The sequence below is a fragment of the Sphaerodactylus townsendi genome, linkage group LG13 (assembly GCF_021028975.2).
Source record: "Sphaerodactylus townsendi isolate TG3544 linkage group LG13, MPM_Stown_v2.3, whole genome shotgun sequence".
Lineage (NCBI taxonomy): Eukaryota > Metazoa > Chordata > Lepidosauria > Squamata > Sphaerodactylidae > Sphaerodactylus > Sphaerodactylus townsendi.
In genome coordinates, this window is record NC_059437.1 from 24,349,216 (window position 1) to 24,374,097 (window position 24,882).

Below are 24,882 nucleotides of genomic sequence, written 5' to 3' on the forward strand. Positions count from 1 at the left end.
TCTCTTCCAACTCTATGATTCTATGGGCGTTTCCCCACTCTAAAAATAATGTGGAGACTTACCGGTTTCGTCTGCTGCGGGACCTTTCCAGCGCGGGGTCATGTTCCCCACTGCAGCTTCCGCCCCTTCCTAAATGAGCGCTGGCAGCCGCTCAGCAGCCAGGCAGGACTCCCCATGATCCGTTCAGGGGCTGCTGTGTTCGCGATTTTCCCGCCATCTGATGACGTGGACCCTCCCGTCCAATCAGGGCATGGCGGGGCATTTGCGATGCGGCGGGATTTAAAAATTTTTTTCAACTGGATGAATCCATGACTATTTGTGGACACATCTTGTTGACATCTTGTGTCCTCAAAGTCGAGGATTTGTCCAGTTGAAAATTTAAAAAAATTCCCGCTGCATCGCGAATGCCCCGCCATGCCCTGATTGGACGGGAGGGTCCATGTCATCAGGTGGCGGGAAAATGGAAACCCGGGGTAACCACCCGGGCTTCCCCACTGCCATGTGCTCCATGCGGGGTCATTCAAAAGGCGCCAGAAATGACCCGCGCTGAGGGGGCACGAGAGCGGCAGAGTTGGGGCGGCTGCATTGTTGCTGCCCCTGCGTGGGGAGTGCTGCTAGACCCTGCGTCATTCAGTGCGAGTAGCGCGCAACAATCGATAAGTGGGGAAAAGGCCTATGATTCTAAATCCAAACTCTTCTTCCCTTCAAACAATTTGAAACAAAGCAACCCCCATAACAGTGACATAGGTATAGATTTTTTATGGAGAGGGTTCGGGGGTGAGGCCATGCCCCCACCTGCCTCTGGGGGCATGGCCACACCTCCCGAAGCCCCACCCCCAGCCTAAGTGCTTATAAAAGCAGCTCTCTGAGGCAAGGGATGGCAGACTCCCGTGACCCGCCCGACCCGCCTCCCCGACCAGCTGGGCTCCCAGCTGGCAGCCGGCAGTCCCTTCTCTCTCCCCTCCAGGCAGAGAGGTAGCTAGGGAAAATGGAGCTCAGTGCAAAATGTGAGGTTTGCGCACCCCCCTCCCCATGGGCGACTGCTGTAATGCTGGAATCCACCCCCAAACAGCATCACTTTCAATGGTGTTTAAATTAGGGAGCCCAGATTCTCCTTTTAAATCCACCTTAAAGGGAGAATCTGAGGTCCCCAGATAAAACAATGTTGAAAGTGATGCTGTTTTGGAGTGGATTCTCCCCCAACCTGAAACAACATCACTTTCAATGTTTAAACTGGGGACCTCAGATTCTCCCTTTAAATCCATGCCGAAGGGGGTGGATTTAAAAAGAGAATCTGGGAAAATTTGGGGGTTGCCTGCTGTCAGGGGTACAATTGTTAAGCTAGCAGCACAAAACTTTCGGGGTATCTTTGGGAGACTCTCCTGATGATACCACCCAGTTTTGGTGAAGTTTGGTTCAGGGGGTCAAAAATTATGGACCCTCAAAGGTGTAGCCCCCATCTCCTATTAGCTTCCATTGGAAACAATGGGGGATGGAGGCACCCGCTTTGGGAGTCCATAACTTTGTACCCCTGGACCAACCTTCACCAAACCGAGGTGGTATCAGCAGCAGACTATCCTGATGATAGCACCTAGGTTTAGTGAAGTTTGATTCAGGGGGTCCAAACATATGGACCCTCAAATGGGTAGACCCATCTACTATTAGCTCCTATTGGAAACAATGGGGGATGGGGCACCCTTTTTGGGGGTCCATAACTTTGGACCCCCTGAACCATACTTCACCAAACTTGGCTGGTATCATCAGGAGTGTCACCTGACAATAGCCTGAAATTTTGGTGCCACTAGCCTAAACACTGCGCCCCCTGCAGGCTAAAAACCGAAAAAATACAAAAACCCACAAACGGGGGGCGGAGCTTCAGACATGCAATGGGGGGGGGTCTGAACCCGAGAACTCCCCCTTACCTATGTCCTTGCCCCATGATAAAAGAATTCTGCCTGCAAAAAGTTGAAGTTCCAAGTACCAAATAAATTGTGTCTCAATTCTGGTCCCTACAGTTTCCTTTTTACAACTGAAAGTCTCATTTGTAAGGATTTATGTTGTCTGTTGTGACCTGCAATATTTACACAGAAGCTTTTGCCTCCACCCTGCAGCAGTCCCTGTTGTGGGAGATGGTCTGGGTATGTTGTCACTTAGATACACACTTGGGTCCAGTGCTTAGACAAACAAACAAACAAACAGTTTCTTGCTTCTTCTCCCAACCCTGTTTTCCTTTGCCGAAAGCATTCCACTGGTGCCCACAAATATTTGGCCTGGGCTGCAGATCAGATGACAAAAGGTCACAGATTAAATGGACTCCTTATGAGACATTCAATGGTTGCGTAAAGGAAAGAGGAGAGTATGGGAAGCTGGCCATTGCAGAGCAAGAGTGAGTCAGCCGCTCTCCTCCTGCAGAAAGGGAAGCAGCTCCAGCCACCACAAAAATAACTTTTAGCCTTAGGGTATTTCAGAAAATTATACGCCAGAAAATTATGGCATACTGGTTAAGAGCAGGTGCATTCTAATCTGGAGGAACCGGGTTTGATTCCCCGCTCTGCCCCGCTTGAGCTGTGGAGGCTTATCTGGGGAATTCAGATTAGCCTGTGCACACCCACACATGCCAGCTGGGTGACCTTGGGCTAGTCACAGCTTTTCAGAGCTTTCTCAGCCCCACCCACCTCAAAGAGTGTTTGTTGTGAGGGAGGAAGGGCAAGGAGATTGTAAACCCCTTTAAGTCTCCTACAGGAGAGAAAGGGGGGGGGGATATAAATCCAAACTCTTCTCTCTTCTTCTTCTAGCCTACAAAACTGTGCATCTTCAAAGGGAGGCTGCCCAGGCCAAAGGTGAAGCCTGATAAAACGCTCCACCTGGCACCGCTTTATCTATTCAGATCTGGCCAATGGACAATTCACTCCAGACAAGAGATCTCACAATCAGGGCCTGGAACATGTCCCTGCCCACCTTTGTTTTGTCATCCAGCCTGATAAATGGTCCCGAAGAACTTGGCATCATGCTCATGGATTTGTTCTAAAACACGACCTTTTGATTTGCGGTTGGGACCAGTGTGGCTGCCCGGTCCCTGTCTTTAAGCAGATGTTGTTTAAATACATTGCTGCATAAAAAAGGGCACAAATTCAGGATTGCAGTTACATGCAAGTGAGAAACCAGTCAATTAATCAATCAGTCTTTATTTCGCAACTCTGGGCCATTACAAGTTTCCTGCAAACAAGAGACATAAGGGAATTGCTCACTTTGCAGCGAGAGCTTGTATTACAATTCCTGTCTCATTGACAGCATTGCCCATATCTGATCAGCGAATTCCACAGCAAGATAAACCAGCAGCTTTATGCTGTTGAGAGAACGGAGTGGAACTTATTGCTAACAAGGCTGCTGGGAGCTAAGAACAACTCCTCCTCTGCATGTGCCAGACCAACTGTAAAATTCCCAACTGCTTGGCAGAAATGCACCAGGCAACTTGCCTATCTCAACAGCAGTGTGCCAACGTAGGAAGATCATGCACTGCTCCCCAAATGTGGTCAGACTGAGCCCCTAGGGAAAATGCATCACTGCACATTTGTGATGTTCTAACTGGGAACAAAGGTACACATGTTAATCTAGTAAAGGTTTGTTAGAAGTTCTGCATTGCTTTTCGGATTGAAATGGGACGTAGAATCAGGGCAGGCTAGCTGAGGAGCAAAAATGAACGCAGGTGCGCTTGCTAAGGCTATGGGAAGGATTGAAGATTAGCTGTACTATCCATATGCTTTAGGAATTCCTTCATCTGCAACTTATAAAGTTCTCATCAGGAAATTGAGCCTATGTTCACTATTAACCATGAAGGATTATTTGTGGAGCTTTTCCTCTTGGCCAGATTAGTTGTGTATTTGGGGAAATTTTCAAGAACTTTGCAATGCAATCCTAAACTGAGTAACACCCTCTAAAGCCATTGAAAGCAACGGATATAGAAAGGTGCAACTCTGTTTAGGATTGCACTGTTAGTGGATTGTTTGGGATTCTAGTTTCATTGCTAGGTATGGGACAAGATTGGGGGCTCAGAAATGAAAATTAAAGGTTGAAGGAGACCTGTGAGCTGGTCCAGCAGGCAAGAAAGAGAATGGTATAGCAGCAGTCTGAACACGGGCAGCGGCCACAGAGCAGAAGGCTGCGGTGTATGCTATAATAAGGCAAACATTTCTTCCAGCATGGACTGTCTCCACAGCCAGCCTGGGCTTGCAGGGGCATCTCCATGCATATCTGGAATGGTCAGATTCCAACGGCCAACCCCAAACGGCCGACCATTATGCTCTGCACAGCCAGCTCTCCCCCCAGTCCGTGATAACCATCCCATGAAGTAGAAGAATATGAGTTTGGCTTTATGCCCTGCTTTTCTCAGTGGCACAGAATGGGGAAACAAGACTGGTTCACCAGATTGGAGTCCACTGCTCGCTTGGAGAAGTGGAGAATCAAACCCAGAGCAGAGCCATTCAGAGTCGACTCTCCAGAGTAGAGTCCTCTACTCCTAGCCACTACACCACACTGGCTGTGGGTGTGTGACTGGCCCAAAGTGGGGATTGGAACTTGGGTGTCCCAGATCCTAGTCTAACACTCAGTCCACCACACCAAGCAAGTTTTAATTTGTTCCCCCACCAGACACTGCCTTATAAATATATAAAAAAGCAAAGAGAAAAAGTAAATAAACATAAACATATATAATTAGAAAAATATGATACATGCAGATAGGAAAGAAGAAGAAGAAGAAGAAGAGTTTGGATTTATATCCCCCCCTTTCTCTCCTGCAGGAGACTCAAAGGGGCTTACAATCTCCTTGCCCTTCCCCCCTCACAAAAAACACCCTGTGAGGTAGGTGGGGCTGAGAGAGCTCTGAGAAGCTGTGACTAGCCCCAGGTCACCCAGCTGGCGTGTGTGGGAGTGTACAGGCTAATCTGAATTCCCCAGATAAACCTCCACAGCTCAGGTGGCAGAGCTGGGAATCAAACCCGGCTCCTCCAGATTAGATACACGAGCTCTTAACCTCCTACGCCACTGCTGCTCCTTTTTGAATGAAGCATTTACAGTTACCTCTTCCACATCACAGGAGTTAGAAGCGCGGCACTGCCTGCAATCTGGAATCCACATAAAAGTTTTGGCCCTCCCTTCGTACCAGAGAAATCTGAATTTTTTCCTTTTATTTTCACTTTTGAAAAATTTTATTTTAATATTTGAAAATGTATATTTATGGTATTAACAGATAATACATGTTGATATCACACAATACTAAACATATACAATGCCACACACATATTTTATGCATTTCTGAATTTCTAAACTGTGTCTGTGCCATCTGCTGGTGCTGGCCTTCTCCTGTTGTCTGCAGCTTCCGCAAAACTCCCCTCAAAATCCCATTTAATTTCTTATGCCAACCCGTGATATATTGAAACCATGATGGGGAAAGTCGTGAGGTGGAAGGGATAACTGTAAAGTGATTTCCAACTATTCACGTATCGGGTTAGTTACTTTCAAATATTCACCTCGCATGCTAAATCTCATTTCAGAGTTGTTTTCACGCACAAAAATGTGATACATTTCATGAATAGATTATTGTCTCAGCTATTTCATTTTCCCCAACTCAAAAGTACAGAATCATTGTTTGTACGATTTTCCAAGAAATTAGCAAAGAGCTTCCAGTTTGCTATAAATCTATCCAACTTTTGGTCTTTTATTAATAGTGCTTTGAGGGAGCCCTTGATTCACTGCAATGGCAAATTTTACCAGCTTGGTCCCAGGAGGTCCAATTTACCTAGAATGGGAGGGGTAGTGCCATCATTGTTGTAGGCAGCCTGGGAACTACTCCCATCAGCCCCTACCAGCATGGCCAATTGGCCATGCTGACAGAGGCTGATGGGAATTGTAGTTCCTGAACATCTGGAGAGCCGCAGGTTCCCTACCCCTGGCTGGGGGAACAATAGGCAGGTCTTTCTCAAGATGTAAGTGTCGAAAGCTTGTTCAAGGTTAGTGCATCACCAGTGGAGTAAAGGGGCGGGGGTGGCCACTCGCTCCATTTCCTTTTGGCTTTTGCGTCTCCTCCTGCTTCATTCAAAAATGCTTTTCTGCCACAACAGATGCTGATGCAGCTTTTGACTCAATGCTGAGAGTGCCAGACATAACTCTCATTCATTGCCAAACCTGGGGGAAGGGAATTGATGACTTCCCAGCTTTTTCACGCAGTCAGGTTCCTTTTGGAAGACATACCATTATGAGCTTGCTTGAGGAAAGAGATCAATATAGCAACACATATAAAAGAATAACACTCCGTAGATGTTTGAATGGAAAAGGAGATTCTGTTTTTAGCAAAGACATTTGTTAGCAACAAAATACATCTCCAAGGAGACAGCGTCTAAGATTTGTTTGATGAGTGGGGAGGTCCTCTGCTGCCCATTACACCAGGGGGCAGGGTAGCTCCCCGCATCTGTAGCCATATGAGGGTATGGTTTAGATAAATGATGGGCTGAATAGTTCCTGTTTAATAAAGACTAATGATCATAACTGAATCTTGTACACATCAGAGACAGAAAAACAATGCTTTGGCATGGAAATCAAAATTCCACACTGAGCCTAACCTTTAAAGCTGCATATATTCCTTGTCATAAGCTGAGAGAGGCAGGCTTCCCCCCCCCCCCTCTTTCCCTTTAGGGCTGTCATTTTAGTGATGGGGAAGTGCCGAAATATGTGCACTTTGCACAAAGCTCCAGTGACATTTGAAAACTTTTATTGTGTGGGAGGAGTTAATCAGGGGGATTCTCCCCACTTAGTCCAGGAAGAGGGCAAGTCGGCATGGAAAGGACCCATACCAAGATCTCCTCTGGCACAACCAAGAGTTTTCAGTATTATCAGAATGGTCACATGCTGTTGTAGCTCCCCTGTTGCTAAGGTAACATGAGAAGGGGTCTGAAGATATAAGTTGAAGAAGCAGGCCTTGTTTCACACCTGTTTGAACGTTGGTGACTACAGCTTTCAGCAGGGATTTGAATGTCTGAAGGGGCCATTACAATTCAACATGGCAGATGTACATCCCTTCACACACAGTGCTGTTCGGAGGAATCAGTTCACACATTCAGCAGCTGATAATCCTCCACTGGTGTGAATGTGCATAATCAACACTGGATTATTGACTGTGTGACCCAAACCCATGCACAAGCATTATAACAGGACAAAGGCTCTACTGGAATCTACAATATCTTCTTTGCACATGAAAGTCAGCACAAGAGTCAGGCCCAAATACATAATCATATGTATGAAAGTCACATGATCAGTACTTGTAGAAAATTTGTGTCTGGCCCTTAAACTCTTGCCACACATGCGGCATGGGCAGGAGCTAAGCACCAATAGTGTCAAGCCATGAACGGATGCCACCTTTTGTCAGGTCTCTGCTTCTCTAGATTTCTGACAGATTGTAGATACCCAACACATGGTCCAATACGAACAACAGTTGCCATGGTTTCATGCACCCTATAGTAAAATTCTCGAGCAGCGGTTGCATGGTAATTGGATATTTGTTTACCTATTTTGATTGGAAGGGGGACACAGAATTTTAGAACGTGATCTGGAATAAAAATGGCATTTCAGTCATAGAAGCCTCATGGATTCAGCTTTGGTTTGTACAAGCAGCTGAATAAAGGGATGAAGTTTTTTCTTGAGCAGCAACACTCCCAACTTTGGCTGAGGAACCAAGTTCTGGAATGCTGCCCCAAGAACGAACAAAATACATGTTGAAACTATCTAGAGTGACAAAAAGACAGATTTTCTTCTACCTGGCATGCTGTTTTCTAGCTGCAGGACATTCCGCCCCTCCCCAATACACAACCTTATATTTTAAATGAAAAGATACAGAGAAAGAATTACTGTTTGATTTTCTTACTCCGAGAGTTCACTGCCTGGTTGCCCAGAAGTTGCTTTTATTCCTCACAGGTGAGCAATTATTGACAAGCTTACTTGGGTGTATGTACAAGTCCTTCCATGTGCCTACCACACGCTCTTCCCAGAACAGACCCAAAGCCACAGTGAAGGTTGTTCTCGGCATTCCTGGGAACTTTTAAAACAGTCTGTCAAGTGGAAAAGGTGGCCGCTTTTGTATAGGTGTGCGTGCATGCTTGAAATCCTCCGATATGGTTGTGAAGAACTCTCTACACATCCCACTGAACCAGGGCCAAGATTTTTCACATCTCAGACAGTCAATTTCCTTTCACTAAGGAACATCTGAAATTCTGAAAACACCCCATGAACCTTTTGCAAATAATAAGATGAATTGAGATAAACATTTTTAAAAACCCAGAAGGAAGTGAATAAAGATAAAACTATCTTTAAAAGGTGATTACAAGTATGAAAAAAAGTCTTGGTCAAAGAGAAAATGATTAGAACCATGCAGGAAGGACAGAAATACATGTCAACTTGATCCAGTTGGGTTGAAAAATGATGCAGACAGCTATGACTCCTTAAAGTTCAATAGTTTCACTGGAACGTTTTTCCAAGAACTGAAGTTCTACCCTGGGGTTCAGCTGATAATCAACTGAATTGTTTTCAAGGTGACCTTCTACTGTATTATAATGGAGTTGAACCTTCAGTAATCATCAGTGCTATTACTCCCTTCTACCAGTAGGGGTCAGATTGCTTATGCTACATAATTTCTTGTTTTCCAGGCTATTCCGAGGATTTGTGGGTCCCGGTCATTAAGGCAAAAATCCAAAATGTATTTACCACATAGGAAGCCTCATTGAATTCTGTGAAACTTACCTCTGAGCAAACATGCATAGGATCCTATTGCAGTGCTTGTATATAGCTGAAATTGTGGATTTTTCTTGTTTTTATTACACAGTTATTCTTTTAGAACATCTTATGTACATAGTCTTTGAGGCAAAGAAGTTTACAGAAAATGAAAATAAACAGTCATCCAACAAAACATAATACAGGGATTCTAATTTGACAGTTTTTATCCGTTTGCATGTAACACAGAAGACTTGTGCTCAAAACCAAAGGTCCGTCTAGTCCAGCTTCTTGTTTTCTGGACTTTTTCCTGCCAGCCAGATACATTTGGGAAGGTCACAAACAGGGCATGGAGGCAACAGTCCTCCTGCATTGTTTGTCCTCAATAACACCATTCGGAAGCACACTGCCTCTGAACATGGGAGTGCCATTTATCCATAATGACTAACAGTGTTAAAAAACAACAACAAATGGCAAAAAGGCTATCTCAGCTAGCAGCTATTATTACATCTTGTGGCAATGAGTGCCATAGGTTATATAGCAAAGTATATAATGTGATGTAAATTCAGTGTGTTACTATCAAATCCATATTTAATACAAGTTATGTTACATACAGTTCTGTTACATGTAGAGTTTACTACTTCACCCCCTGGGAATTTTATTCCTAATAGTCAAGCAGTTATTTACAAGCTTGCTTTTAAGTGTGAGCAAGTCCTTCCATGAACATACAACATGCCTGTTGCTTATTCCTTTCCTACAGGTTTCTGCTGTTTTTGAAATTCAAGGACATTTAAAATGGTGAACAAATAAACAATAAATTAAATGTACCTATAAGATTTTACAGCCCTGACCTAGATAGGCCCAGGCTAGTGTGATCTCGTCAGATCTCATAAGCTAAGCAGGGTTGGCCCTGGTTAGAATTCACATGGGATACCTCCAAGGACTACCACATGTGTGATGTGGAAGCAGGCAATGGCAAACTACCTCTGAATGTATATTGCCTTGAAGAACTGACAGGGGTCACCATAAATCAGCTGTGACTTGGCCACACACAGGATTTTAGGAAACGTTAAGAAAAAGTAAGGGTTTGGGGGGGGGGGGGTTCCATACAGATGTGACAGCATCTCTCACACAGACATATCCAACTGCAGCAGGAAAACCAAAATTTCAAAACAAATATTACTGCATACTAAATAACACTACAAATTGAAACTACTATTGTCAAGGTCTTGTCAGCTTAAAAAGTCTGGTCAATTACCTAACTGATTCTATGGGATCAAGATTCTTTATTTGCATTACACGTGCTTGTATTAACAGAATACCATGGAAGATGTTTTTTTTGTAGCAGTCTGAACTTTTTCTCTGATATTAAATATCCTGTTGGGCTGGAAAACCTTGAACCTTGTCCAAAACCATCTGCTGGCTAACCACAAACATTTCATTTGGACTCAGATCGCGGAGTGTCTTCCTTCAGGGAACACTGGAGATTTATAAACAGATCGACTGCTTTTTAAGACATCAGTGCCAGCCCCCACTGCAAGTTTTGAAAGGAGCACAAAACATCACATGAGTGTGGGCAATTTCATATTATCCTCACAATACATTGGAGGAGGGAAAGTGACATTCCCTAAGCTCAGGGCCATCCTGTAAGCTCCATGAGAAAGACGGGAATTTTATTTGACCCATGGATTCCCCAATGCTCAAATCCACAGGTGTCAAACTCACGGCCCTCCAGATGTTATGGACTACAGTTCCCATCATCCCCTGCCAGCATGATGCTCCTACAGCGCGATGGTCTATATGTGCACCTGGAGAACACCAGCGCTTCAGCTGCGTAGCTATTAGTGCTGCTCTGGGATCTGGGTGATACTAGTTCAAATTCCCAACTCTGCCATGGAAGCCCACTGGATGATCACGGATTGGTGGGACTCTGTCAGCCGCACCTCCTTCACAGGATCGCTGTGAGGATGTGAGAACAAAGCAAACCTCTCTGAGCTTCTTGGTGTAAGGGGAGGTTGAACATGTAATAATTTCAATTCTCTGATTTATAAACTGCTCTCCCCTGATGAGCAGGGCCCAACAATATATACAATCAAAAATACAATTAGATATAACAATTTAAAATTACAATTCACACAGAACCCTTCCCCTTTTAATACTGAAGGTAATAACAAATATAAAATCAATAGGAATGTAAAACATAAAAGAACGTTACAAAAATCAAAATGTAAGAAGAGGAGAGGCCAGGTGGATGGATATCGTTGCTGTCCTCAACCACAGGCCTCGTAGAACAATTCTATCTTACAAGCTCTGCAGAATGGTGATGGGTCCCACAGAGCCCTGCTCTCATTGGACAGAAAGTTCCACCAGGCTGGGACCAAAGGCCAAAAGGCCAAGGCCCTGGTTGAGGACAGCAGACAACTTTTGGGCCAGGGATCTCCAGCAGGTTATTAGTTGAGCGTGATGCTGTCTGAGGGGTATGCATAAGTGTGTATGGTTTTACTGCTAATTGTTTTACTTCCTGTACTCTTCCCATGGAAGGAGACTTCACAGTTCTATCCTCCAATATTTCACAAAGACAAAACCAGAGAGTCAGATATATTTCTAATGTCTCCATTCTCCTGCCAAAGACCACAGAACTCCCTCAAACCCCTTCACATACTGATCTCAACCTCTATAAAAGTTTACTTACAAAAAATAAAGATACTTAATGGAAAGTAGCAGGGATTGTTCCAAAGAATTGAGGTGGACTCATGGATGGAAGAAATTTTTGCTGTATTGATTTCCAGAGGTCCAGAAGTCATTTTATTTCCCTGAGACTTTGACCAGACACTGAAACATAACTGGACAACCCCAATCACTGTGCTATTACTGGAGTGTGTGACAAACAGAGTGCTTGTTTCAGTAGGGGTATACAATATATATATATATATTTTAAAAATACATTAAAAGTACATGTAAAAATGAGCAAATCTCAGGATAGATCTTGTATTTATAGAGCCGCTGTAAGGCAATTACATTTAATAACGTTTAGTATCAGGATAAGCAAGTCATCACAAGGGATGGAAGAGAAGCTAACACACACACACTCAGAGACAAAAAGCAAGCAGACATACACAAAAATTCAAAAGCACCCTGAACGTCTCCCTGCAATGGACAAATCAGGAGCATTGTTAAACTGGGCTAGTACCAGAAAATAGAAAAAACAACAACATTTGGAAGTCTTGCAGCTTTTAAACAATTTCTTATTCCAGCACAAGCTTTTGTGAACTTGAGTCTATTTTATCAGAAGCTATAAGCAGACCACATAGCTCCTGTTTATTTTTGTTCCAATGGGCCAACATGCTACTCTGTTGAGAAGACAAGGTGCATCCTTGGTCAAAAGGGGCAATTAAAATGCCCTGATACAGCAGGAACGTGAGCCGGAGGGGGGTGGGGGGGCTACCCTTATCCTGGCACTCCACTGAACAATGTTTATTTATTAAAATATTCATGCCCTACCTTTTGGCTCAGGTTTGAAACCTTCCTCCATATTAAGTGTTTCTCTTCCACTAGAAGAAAAGTCACCTAGGCTGAAGGAAGACTATTTGGAGAATGGTTGGATCCTGCAACTGGTTGCAAGAATTATTATACAGTCACGTCTGAGAACTATGCATGCGTATAGAGAACCAAGATTACTCATGGCCAGCTACGAAACTGAGCCAAGAGACCGAAAAGCTTCACGTTCAAAACTGGTTTCTTTAATGAATCAACTAGGTACCGGTAATTTTAGGCAAGCCATTTTCTCTACTTTAGTTCCCCATCTACTGTGTGGAAATCATGATACTGATCTTCCTTGCAGGATTATTGTAAAGATTATGGGAACAAAATGCATGGGAAGTGTGTCGAATATTTAAAAGCCTTATATATGTATGTACCATCTGTGTATCCAGGCCCATTAAATGCACATCAATACTACAAAACAGAAGGTTGGAGCAGAACCAATGGGGCGAAATTAAATCAAAAGAGTTTTCCGCTAAACATTAGGAAGAATTTCCTGACAGTCGGAGCAGTTCTCAGGGGGGCAGGCTTCTCAGGTGGTGGTGGGCTTTCCTTCTTTGAAGTAGAGGCCAAATGGCCATCTGACAGCAATGCTGATCTGGTTAATTTAGGCAGATCAGGGGGGCAGGGCAGGAAGGGTCCCATCAGTCCTTGGCTTTCAGGACCTTTTCTTACATGCTGAGGATAACATTGATGGCCACTTTTGGGTCAGGAAGCAGTTTTCCTCCAGGTTGTATTCGCCAGGGATCCTGGCTTTTTTTGCCGTTGTCTGGGCAAGGAGCAGGATTCACTGGGAGTGTTGGGGGATGTAGTTGTAAATTTCCTGTATTGTGCAGATGGTTGAACTAGATGACCCTGGAGGTCCCTTCTGACTCTATGGCTCATTCCGGACATACAGAATAATGCACTTTCAAACTGCTTTCAGTGCTCTTTGAAGCTGTGCGGAATAGCAAAATCCACTTGCAAACAGTTGTGAAAATGGTTTGAAAACGCATTATTTTGCGTGTGCGGAAGAGGCCTATGTTTCTACAATTCTTGAAAGGCATTGTGTTAATCAGAGCTTCTTCCTGAAATACTGAAGGGCTATTGTTAAAAACATTTTTTGCCTTCAAGTCCAACGCTAACTACCAGTACCTTCTAGAAAACTTCAAGGAGTCTTTGAGGTGTCCCTCTTGAATTCTGTGTCCACATCTCATTTTTATCCCATACTTTCTCCAAGGTGGCATATATTCTTCACTCCCATTTTATCTTCATAGCCACCCTGTGACAGCGAGGATATTGACTGGTAAAAGGTTACCCAGTAGGGCTTTCAGGTGTTGTGTCCCTGAACTGTTCAATAATAAGACTCTGTATTCACTTTATTTCTTTATTATGAAACAGCATCAGGACTAAGCATCTAGACTTCTATGCCAGAACTAAGCATAACCTGCAATGCAACCACCATTATACCTCACATGTCATCCCTCACATCACATCACCCCACTCCTGGCTACCAGTTCCCAAGGGGTGATGGCATCCCTCCAATCCCACAATCCAGAGAATGAGAAACTGAATGTAGGTCAAAACAACCTACATTCCACACTACCGACAGAGCTACAACTGCAGGTGCCTAATGAGCTGATAAGACATTGCCTGAGAAGCAAAGTGGAAAAACATAAGCACAGCAGGGAGGGGGAATGCGAAGAGAAGCTAAGAGGAAGGCACCCACATCCCTGACAGGAGACGTGGCAAGACCAAACAGGGGCTGATCATGACACAAGGCTGAATAGGAATTTGTACCCAAGCCTCCAAGAGTTGAGCACTATTACATGGCACAGGCTTCTCCAGTATTTCAAACAGTTTTTCTCTAAGTAACCACATGGGTTCCTTGTGAAGTAAGGAAGGCCTTGAATATAATGGAACAGATAAGTTGTCTTTCAAATAACAATCCTCAAAATGGCAGCAGCAGAGACTATAGTAAGCAGCTGCACAGGATATAACTATACTTTCAGAAAGCAATCTTTACAATCATCCTTTCAAATAATACCATAAATGCTACTACCCAAGGCAAAACTGCCTGTGTAAAATACTTCTGTTGACGTTCGCAGAGTACCCCCTGCTTAGTCACCTGAATGCAATTTTGATTTTCCTCAGGTGATCAGACAAGTGGGTATTTCACAAATGTGTTTTCTTTTAAAAAACAAAAAAACAAAATTACACATGATATAATCCCAAAAGAGAAAGGCGCATCATTCATTAATAGAAAACAACACTTACATTTCTTTTGCAATATATTAACTCTAAGAATTTGATGTCTACGGTCAGCGGGGTCGACCTGGCCTCGGGTTACCCTGTCCTGGACACATGGTCAGCTCCTACTCTTTGCTGAACTCATTCATTTTGGCTGTGACTGAATCCCTAATTGCAAACAAAGTGATAGCAAACACCAGAATGCGGTAAAGAATGGCAAGCAAGCCGCTTTTGCAAACCCCTGTCACAGCTGCTGCTGTGGATGACGCTCTTATTTGCTCAGACTTGCAAAAGCTGGTCCAGCTCTAGTAGAATGGCCTTTCAAACCCACAAAACAATTCCCAAAAGCTTGAAAGCCTATTGACATGCAAATCGGATGCACAGAGGTTACTGGGGGAAGTAGACTGAAGCAATACAAATGTCACTCTGGTGCTAGTTTCACTTAGGCCAAACTGAAGTGCGATTGTTGTCTTGAATCCCTTTCTCCACCCCCCTCTCTTCTTTCATTAAGAAAAGATAAAAGAAGGCGAGGCGAGGATGCAGAGCGCCGACCAGACACTCTGCGTGACTGCCTGCCAAACATCTTCTTCCATTCGACTGCTCTGTATTCCAGGGAGTCTCCCTTACTGCAATCCTGCTGCTAACATCAGCATCTTTGGAGCAACAGACAGAGGAGCGGATGTAAGGCGAATGCACATTTTTGCCAGGCCGCCACCCATCGCTTCCTTCTGCATGCATTCCCTCCACGCAGCCTTCAGCTGCATGGGGTGTGATATTCGGCTCACAAGAAGGAAATTATTGTTTCCTGATGGGCGAAACACACCAACGCGGAGCCAAGATCTACCCCATATTCATAGACTCCAGATACATTGCAAAAGAAGAGCACAGAAAGACCATCAAGGCTCATCAAGGCAGCAATCTGTCTACAAAAAACAGGGACCACTGGATACTAAGCAATACAGAAGGACAGACAACAAAATGACCCAGGCAGTGCATTCTACATATCTGTAGGTTTTCATGTGAAATCACAGAATTTAATATCTAGTAAAGAATTCAGTTGTAACAATTAGTAGCTTGGGGGATTTGGGATCTCTTTCAGAAGATGTGATTCTCATGCAAGCATGAGAATTGGGATTTGGGGGATTTGGGATCTCTTTCAGACAGATGTGATTCTCATGCAAGCAAGTCCCAGCTCTATCCAGCAAATGGCAATGTGTAGATATAGGATTGTGGGAAGAGAACAACAGTTCCCCGGGGGGAAATGGGACATGGCAGGAACAGAAGCGCTGGTCTTTCAATGATATCCAGAGCCTATTCAGTTACTTAAACCTGAGGATCATAATGACCCCAAAATGGCAGCTGCTGCAATATTCCAGCTGTAGCTTTTTTTGAGTCTTAAACTTCATAGAGGCAAACACAATGTAAAATGAAAATGTTGTATGCAGAACAAAAATGTATGACTTAGACAGGGGCATATCTAAACAAAATGGCACCCAGGGCAAACACCAAAATTGCCCCCACATTGCCCCACCCATGTTTCTCTCCTCTCTTCCCCTGACAGCTGAAGAATAAAAAGCCGAAAGTTTTTCCTTTAAGTTTAATTATGTTTAACTTTGTGGCAGGAGAGTGGCCAGCCCAAGAGGAGACTGGGGGTGGAGACAAGGTCAGAGAAGGGGCACTCTTCCCCTGGTCTTGTCTCCACCCCAGTCTCTTCCCAGCCACTTGCCTGGTACGAAGTTAACGGCACAAGCTGCGGTGGCAGGGAGAGGGCAGCAGCCAGTGCCCCCCCGCCCGAGTCCACTGGTGCCCAAGGTCAAGCCCCACCCGCATTATGCCTCTGGACTTAGAATATGTCCACATGGGGGTTTATTTCTGGTTTGATATTCAAACTGGAGTGTGGTTCTTCAGGAAACAATTGAGCAGTCCCTCACTTACCAGCTTATTCTTCCCTTTGTAGAGTTCCAAATATGCATTTAAGTTTACAAACATTTGGGGATGGGAGAGGAGAAGCAGAGAAACAGCAAGCAGAGGAAAAGTTCTCACCAGATGTCATCTAGATTTTATTTAGCTGGGTCCTCAGAAAAGCTGTAATTTCAAAATACCTCTAGTATTATACTCCACACCCCAATTTCTGAATGAGTTTAGTATGACTCACACAACATTTAGTATGAATCTAGACTGCACTTTCTAGCCCAAATTTGGGGGTGTTGTTGCCTTTTGTAATATACCATTCTAATTGTTTCAGCAGGATGGCTTTTATTGGTTTTATTTTTAGAAGCCCATAAATGAACTGTATGACAGCAGGAGTTCATGAGAAAACTTCTCACTAGCCTTTCACATATACAAAAGGGCATGCATCAAGTAACGGAATTTGACTATGCATTAATACAGTGAATTAATACCACAATTAGTTTTCTCTCTTGCTACTAATTCACTTTCCTCTCCTTTTATAAACTCGATTATACTGTCGTTTTTCCCTATGAGTTTCATGTATAGTTATATATTTAAGCCCCTAATATGATTAAAATATGGTTCGGAAATGAAGTATGCAAAAAATAAAAACCCTTCAAAAGATTGCTATTGATTAATGGCAGGCAATAATCTTCCCTTTTCAAAACAAGTGATGCTCCAGACTCAAAGCTCCAGCCACCTAATTTACATATACTTCTAATTAACTTCCCTTTCTTACTTGAAAGCTATTGGCCTATAGCCAACCACTCATTCCAGCAAAATTGAAAACCTTCCCATACAGCTTAACTGGATCTTCCTCTGGTGGAAGTAACTTGTGTTGGAAGAAGCCTTCTTCAGCTGGAAGAAGGTTTTATACTTTGCTGAGTGGGGGTTGGAAGCATGCCATTATATTTTGACTTGGTTAAATTTATTTATTTATTTATTATTTAAACTTTTAAACCGCCCCATCCCCGAAGGGCTCTGGGCGGTGTACAACACAAAAATGTAAATACAGTTAAATAAATAAATTACTAAAACCATTTTAAAACAGCGATAGCAGTAAAAGAGGCGTCCGCCAGCCCCAATTTTAAAATTCTCCCCAGGGAAAGAGAGGGGGAGGTGGCGAGCCATGTTAGATGGAAGGCCCAGGTGTAGAATCAGCTAGGGGCCAAACTGGAGGGGTTATGAATATATTAAATGGGTGGTTTTCAAACACCACCGAACTTGATACCCTGTGACTAGACCTGGATGGCCCCGGCTAGCCCAATTTAATCAGATTTCGGAAGCTAAGAAGTCAGACCTGGTTAGTAATTCAACGGGAGGCCACCAAGGAAGTCCAGAGTTGCGACACCGAGGCAGGCGATGGCAAACCACCTCTGAACATCTCTTGCCTTGAAGCCCTCCAGGGTGGCCAGAAGTTGGCTGCAACTTGACAGTAATTTCTACCAATCACAATAAAAGCTCAGATTGGTCAACCAACTTCATTTACATTTTACTTCTAAATCCTTCCCAATGGTAAGACTGGTGAAATGTTGAAGGGCAACTGAATACAGTCTTGCCAAAAAAGGAACATCCTTTGAGCCCCCTTTTACCTTTTTTTAAAAAATTGACTTTTAATTTATATACCGCCCCTCCCCCGAAGGGCTCAGGGCGGTGTACAACATAGTAAATAATAACAGTATATCAATACAATAGGCATAAAGCAACGTCAATTACAACAAATCCTAACACTGGTCCAACATCTCAGGTTAACAACTAACACATATCAGCATAACAGCATCGTAACAATTTGTAACAGTATAATAGCATCTTACATTTTGCAGCATAATAACATAACATAACATCAAATAACACAACGTTTAGAATTTAGTTTCTAACTACCAAAAATATCAATCCATAGTACATGAAAACCTAACCATTACAACCAAGAAGCCTCAGAATTAATTAACCTGATAGCCAAGACAACAAAAGCATTACATATCACTTTTGCAAACAGCTGAGAGAAAAGGAAAACTGGCTGTTGTGGGTTTTCTGGACTGGGTAGCTGGTAGTGATTGCTGCTAATGTTTCATCCTCATCTATGGCTGGCAACTTCAGAGGCATGACACTGTCACAGAGGCATGGCTAAGATCAAGTGTGTAGATTAAAAAGGAAGAGTTTCTTGATCTCACTTAAGGGTGATAAACACTGAGAACAGACCCACGCTCCACCCATGAAAACACCACCAGCCTCACAGAGAACAGAGGTACACGGGGAGGAGCCATGGCCCAATAGTAAAGCACTTGCTTTATCTGTGGAAAGTTCCAGGCCCCATCCCCAGCATCTTCTGGTAAAAGGACCAGACAGGTGCCGAGACCTTGGAGAGCCGCTGTCAGTCTGAATAGACAATACTGACCTCTGAGGAGGGAAACCAAAATGGTAAAAAGTCCGGAATCCGTGCCCTATGAACAGTGGCGCAGCGCCCACGGGGTGGGGTGGGGTGGGGGGCACAATGCCCCGGGTGGAGCAGCAGGAGAGGCGTGGCTGGGTCGCTGAGGGGGCGTGGCGGGGGTGTGGCATGGCATTTTGGGGGCAGGGCGGGCAATGCTGCAGCAGGAGCACAGGGTGCATCCGCGTCCCCGGCGCATTTTCCCCTCACTCCACCTCTGCCTATGAAGAGAGGCTTAGGGAGTTGCAGAAGCCAAGGTTAAGGGGGGATATGATAGCTATGTTTAAATATTTGAAGGGATGCCATGTCAAAGAGGAAGCAAGCTTGTTTTCTGCTGCCTCAGAGACTCGGACACAGAATAATGGACTCAAGGTGCAGGAAAAGAGATTCTACCTAAACATTAGGAAGAACTTCCTGACTGTCAGGGCTGTTCGACTGTGGGATTCACTGCCTCGTGGAGTGGTGGAGTCTCCTTCTTTGGAGGTTTTTAAACAGAGGCTGGATGAACATATGTCGGGAGTGCTTTGATTGTGTGTTCCTGCATGGCAGGGGGTTGGACTCGATGGCCCTTGTGGTCTCTTCCAACTCTATGGCCGTTTCCGCATGGGCCAAAAACGCTTGGCCTGCCTGGGGGAGCAGTAAAAACTTGTCGCCCCCAGGCCGCCCACGTTCACACTTTAAGCGGCTGCTGCTGAAATGCAGCATGGCGCATGCAACCTGGCACTGCCCTTCCCCTCCCTCAGGGCGGCGTCAGGTCCGTCTCTAAAACAACCCACTTTAAAGGGTTATTTTTGCCCCGGGGAACAAGCGTCTTCCTCGGCGGAGCGGTCGCGAACAGCACCACGGGGGGGAACTACGCTGTTTCCCCTTCCCTCTCCCATCTTTACCTCTCGCTGTGGTCGTCCTGCTGGCCTCCCTAAGTCTCCTCCCTCGCTGTCCCTCCGACCCCTGGAGGCCTCGGAGGTGGCAGCATATCGGCAGACTTAGAGTGGCCAGCAGGACGGCTGGCACTGCAGCTACTGAAGAAGGGGAGGGAAGAAGAGAAGCGACTCCGTCTAGAGCCGCCTCTCCTGCCCTTGGCGGCCTCTACTGGGAGCCTTCCTTGCCTTTTAACGTCTGAGCACCCCCACGCCGGCAGAATTCTTGCCGGCATGGGGGCGCATAGAGGCCCATGCGGAAATGGCCTATGATTCTATGAATAGACCAATGGTCTGATGGGGTATAAGACAGTTTCATGTGCTCACATCAAAAAGACATACAAATTCATCCTATCTTGGACACAACTCCCCTAACTTCCACTCAAATGCCAGAATATTACGCTTTCTCCATGCATGGACATACCACAAGAAGAAGGTCTATGTTGCAACCCAGAAAACTCCCTGGACCTTTACACTTACATATTAATCAGGAGATACAAAAGCCACCGCAGTTTCATCCCCTCCTCCTAACAACAGTGTGGCACCCCTAATTGTTCAACAGCTGTGGCAGGATGAAACAGAAAAAAAATAGTCAAAAGGGAGGAATCAACAGGAAAACCCAGAACTGCCTGTCATTAATTCAGCAGTGAAATTAAAAGTATGAGATGGAGAGAATCTTTCTTTTGCAATTTGGCAGACCTGGAGAGAAGCAGAAGCAACTGTTTCACTTGTTTTAATTTCTGGGCTGGGTTGCTGTTAAAGCCAGAGGAGCAGAGCCAGAAAAAGCCTCACTGTAAACACAGAAGTCTCCAGTCTCAATTTCACTCCATCTATTAAATCACTGAGTAGCTTTTGGCAAGATACTAATTTCTTGACTTTTTGTCCTAACCTGCGCATGCCCTGCGCATGGGTCTTTATGGTACAACGCTGCCAGATTGTGGATCAATTTCTTTTTTTTTCAGATTTGGGTATATTGGAGCTGGAAAATATAAGTATTCCTGAATATTCCTGAATTCCCATCCCAGGACGCCGCCCCCCCGGGAAATCCAAAATTATTCAGCTCCATTATACTCTATGGGGGAGCTGTCCGGGGGGGCTGTTTTTAAAGGTAGAAGCACCAAATTTTCAGCACAGCTGTTAGTGCCTCTCTTAAGAAGAACTCCTTTGATTTGTCAAGAATGGATCAGAGGTTCAATGTTATGGGCCCCCAAAGAAGGTGCCCCAGTTGTTTCAAGTGGAGGAAAAAACATACTTTTTTCCTGCCAGGAGAAAGCAAAGAGGCAAGCATGTCAGAATCCACAGGTCAATGCCTCCCACTCCAAGAACCAACCCAAGGCCAGAAGAACCAAACCAGAACCCAGGAATACCACACAATCACAAGCCAATGTGGCAAAGCCTAACTGAACCAATGTCAAAACAGAGAATCACAGCACACACAAAAATCAAGAGAGGGTACTTTTGCCAGCCCAACAGAACATAGGGCAATGTCAAAACATAGAATCCCCCAATTTAGAGATGTTTGTATTTTTTTCACAACCAAGGCAAAGTGTAGTGGTTAAGAGTGGTGGACTCTAATCTGGCAAACTGGGTTTGATTCTTTATTCTTCCACATGAAGCCTCCTAGGTGACCTTGGGCCAATCACGGTTCTCTCAGAACACTCTCAGTTTCACCTACCCCACAAGGTGTCTGTTGTGGGAACAGGAAGGGATTGTGATTCTAAGCCATTGTGAAACTCCTTAGAGAAAAGCCAGTACAAAAACCAACTCTTCTTCAATCCATAAAAGCCCAGAACAGAAATCTTAGGCACGTGAGGGGGGATACTTTTGCAAGCCCAGCAGAAGCAAGGGCAATGTCCAGAAGCACAGCAGAACCTAGTCCCAGCCAGAAAATCTCTACAATGGAGACTCCATTTGCTAGTCCAGCAGAACCCATTTCAACATGCAAATGTCCAGCAGAATCCAGGAACTATCTGACAATGAAAGCCCAGCAGAACCGTATCAACTCCCAGAATGCCAGCATTTTTGGAGACTTTTTTTTTCTCACAACCAAGGGTAATCTGTAGCAAGAGGGGGGCACTTTGTGTTGTGCAGAAGCCCTGTAGAACCCAGGATAAAGCCCAGCAGAAACTATATCATACTAGATACTCACTGCAGAACAAACTGAAGGGAAGCATTTTGCAAGCCCTGCAGAACCTATTGCGATGTACAGAAGCACTTCAGAACCCAGGGATACTCTAGCAGTGAAAGTGCAGCTTAAGGAGACCCCCCCTTTAACAAGTTATATTTAGCATTCCTAAAAAGATGCTGAAAAAAAGATTTTTTCAGGATGGGATTGCTAGCTACCATTGGATTCTCCTGTTTTATTTTTGGCTGTAAAATAGTAACAAATATATGCCTACTTACTTTCAGTGTTAGCTTCTAAAGGCAAATAGGAAAAGGAAGATGGCAGCCAAGAAAACTCGCATTTAAATTTCGCCAGTTATAAATCCACCAAATACTCACCTCATCCATCAGTAATATGGGGATAATACAGGTTGAATTAACATCAAATAAAGTGGAGTTTTAACTCAAGAAGGTAGGCCCATATAGATGATATGTTCACAGCTATCAATCTATCTTAATTCAGCCAGGTACAAATGCAGCACAAGGACAAATCAAGACACAGATATATGCACAGGGCTAATAACAGAACGTGTTCCTGTCTAACAGTCTTTGACATACCCGGAGCACTCACCACTTCCAATCCTCCTGATGCACACAATAACTATGCTGTCTGAACAGGACTTAGGTACACATGAACCAGAACTCTGAAAAACCAGTTTTATGTAGAGTCCTTACTGAAGCTGAAAATACATGAGTTGCCTCAGTTCAGACAACTTTGTGCTCTTGTCTATCGGGATCGACACGTGGCTGCCAGTTCCTGGTATGCAAGGATGTAATGTTTGAAAAGGGCTCAGGAGTTCAGCCATATAAGTATTAAAAAAGCAATTTAATGCACATGCAAAGAAAAATAATGAGTGTACATTAGACACAAACTGCATGTTCACTGTGACAAGTTTAAGGGATTATGGTTGTGGTAGTAAGGATTACACGTCAACGCATTAAGAGAGTTTGAAGAAGAAGAAGAGTTTGGCTTTATATCCCACCTTTCTCTCTTGTAAGGAGACTCAAGGTGGCTTACAAGCTCCTTTCCCGTCCTCTCTCCACAACAGACACCTTGTGAAGTAGGTGGGGCTGAGAGAATTCCGAAGAACTGTGACTAGCCCAAGGTCACCTAGCAGTAATGTAGGAGTGCGGAAACACATCTGGTTCACAAGATAAGCATCTGCCACTCAGGTGTAATGTGGAATCAACCCCAGTTCTCCAGATTAGAATCCACCTGCTCTTAACTGCTATACCACGCTGGCTCTCATTACACCACACTGGCTCTCAGTTTTGAATTTATACCCTGCTTTTCTCAACCATAAGGAGTCTGAAAGCAGCTTACAATCACATTCCCTTCCCTTCCTCACAATAGGTACCTTGAGAGGTAGTACATGAGGCTGAGAGAGTTCTGAGAGAACTATGACTGGCTCAAGGTCACCCAGCACACTTCATGTGGAGAGTGGGGAAACAAGCTTGGTTTGCCAGATAAGAGTCAGCCACTCCTGTGGAGGAGTGGGGAATATGATCGATAAACTGATATACACACGTGAAACGTGATCTATAAAATTTATTTAAAAATTAGCAGTCTGTAAAGTGTACAAAATTTCACGTAGGAGCCAGATTTCAAACTAAATTTACAGGGGAGCCAACATGGTGGCATTGACTGGGATGAAGATGGCTACGAAGAGGCTCATTTCAAAAGATCGATTTTAAGATATGAAGCTAAACTGGGGTGGATTCCGCACAGCAGATTCATAATGTCTTGCAATCGTTATAAATGAATTAGTTTTCCATTAATAAAAAGTCTGTTAGTCCTGCCTGCAGCGGAGCCAGCCTGCCTGCCAGACCACTCTGCCTTGTGCCACCAGGAGAACTGAGAGCAGCACCTGGTGGGCTGGAGTCTGCAGCCAGAGGGAGTGGCAGTCCTTCCCACCTCAGTGGAAACACCTGCGAGGGGTGGGGCCTGGCACCACCACCCCAGGCTTTGTGGCAATCCATCAACCTTGGAGACAGGATGGGGGGAGTGGCGGTGGCATGGCGATACTCACCCAGGATTCCATCCCCTTTCGAGCAACCCGTCTCGCCGATCACCAGTATAATTTAGGCCTTCACTGGGACTGGCTGTCTTGTTGGTGTACCGGTCGTCTAGCGCACTGATTGACAGCCTGCCGCAGCTCCTGGAGGTCATGTCAGAGTGGGCATTGAGGTTTCCCAAACTGATTTTGTTGGGAGACTTCAATGTCTATGTCAACTCGACCTCATCCTCAGTGGCCGCAGATCTAGTGTCATCTATGGCGATGCTAGGTCTCTCCCTTATGAACATCAAGGGCCCCAATCATCAAGGAGGCCACACTCTGTATTTGATCTTTGGGGCAGGTGTGGATGTGGTCCTGTGCTCTAGAAATATTACCATGGTCCATCTTGGCTGGTGAAGGCCAGTGAGGAAGTGCTACGGGATCCCCGTTGAAAATTATCAACTTCTCACTTGAGCAAGTATTTCCAGGGTGGTTAAAAGTGGCAGTAGTCTTTAGATCCCAGGCCCGAGGGATATCTGGCCCGCTGTAACAAGGGCCAGGGCCATCTGGGGTTTTAGCTGGATTGTTTAAAATAGTTTTATGTTTTAAATAGTTTTATTATTTATGTTTAAATAGTTTTATGTTCTAAATAGTTTTATTGACTGTTATTTATAGAAACTTTATGTATGATTTTAGGCGTTATGCCATTATAAGCCGCCCTGGGCCCTTTGGGGGTAGGGTGGGGTATAAATATAAAAATAAATAAATAAATGGATAACGATGACAAGTCGTTATAAATCTGCTGTGCGGAACGAGTTTAGGCGGTTGCGGGATGGGAGGGAGCTGTACCTGCTTTGGGCAGCTGTCAGAAGACAAGCCGGGCGAGGGGCAGGGAAGGCGTCGT

At 44.6% G+C, this 24,882-nt stretch overlaps 1 long non-coding RNA gene across 1 annotated transcript in view; it reads left to right on the top strand.

Moving 5' to 3' along the window:
• Positions 1 to 8,955, top strand: part of LOC125442404 — a 34,747-nt gene extending 25,792 nt beyond the window's left edge. The window contains exon 2 of the long non-coding RNA XR_007245995.1: positions 8,691 to 8,955. This is a non-coding gene — a long non-coding RNA (uncharacterized LOC125442404). The remainder of the gene's footprint in view (positions 1 to 8,690) is intronic.
• Positions 8,956 to 24,882: the final 15,927 nt, after the last annotated feature.